Genomic DNA, 961 nt, shown 5'->3' with positions numbered 1-961 from the left:
TCGATTCAATAGAAAATGGGACGTTACAATTCTACCCCCCTTAAAGAATTTCGTCCTCGAAATTCGCTTCCATTAAACACTTACAACTCTCATAATAGTTTCCAACTCAGATTCTTCGTTAATCGGCTAGCACTCACTAGCCTTATGTTCTCCACATGATTCTCCCAAATGAACATCCATACTAGCTAATCTATCCATTCCATATCAGCACTCAATCCAAAGACCTATATATCGCCCATACCAAACATATCAGCATATCATAGACATATCATATCATATACATATATACATATCATATCATCATCTCATATACATATCAAGGCATTTCATTGCAATAGCCCATTCAAAGATTTGCATACAATAAATTCTCATAAAGCATGATGAGATTATAGAAACCTATCCTGAGATCATATAATTTATGTTCATAACTGTATGAATAACTTTATGTTGTCATGGTACTTAATTTCGTCATGGTACTTCTTCTCATCCACTGTCATGCATATATACATATAGTCATACATGCATACTTGCAAGTTCCACTCAAGAAGAAAACAAAATGAAACCAAAGTTCCAAATGTCAATACATGAAAGTAATTATACACAATCACAAAGTTATGCAAATCATACAATGTGCCATATAGATTATCTCAACTTGACCATTTATCCATAATGATTTGGTAGTTGCATCCAATTAGCAATTCCACCTTTCTCTCTCTGTTTTTTTTTTTTTTTTTTTTTGACTCATAGATAGCTCACATAAATCTATAAATCATCTGTGACTTATAAATACTTCTATTAATGATTAACCAATCATTTCTGTCTGAAGAATGATCACTTATAAAATCTTGAGCATTTTGGCTCAGAATTTATTCTCATGTGCACATAGTGAGATCAATACGAACCACAATTTGTACATATTCATAAACTCTCAAAGGATAGTAAGTCCGATATTGTATATATA

The sequence above is a fragment of the Jatropha curcas genome, unplaced genomic scaffold, assembly GCF_041381405.1.
Source record: "Jatropha curcas cultivar XTBG-Jc1 unplaced genomic scaffold, XTBG_Jcur_1.0 HiC_scaffold_105_pilon, whole genome shotgun sequence".
Taxonomy (NCBI): domain Eukaryota; kingdom Viridiplantae; phylum Streptophyta; class Magnoliopsida; order Malpighiales; family Euphorbiaceae; genus Jatropha; species Jatropha curcas.
Note: the sequence above shows the minus strand (reverse complement) of the source record.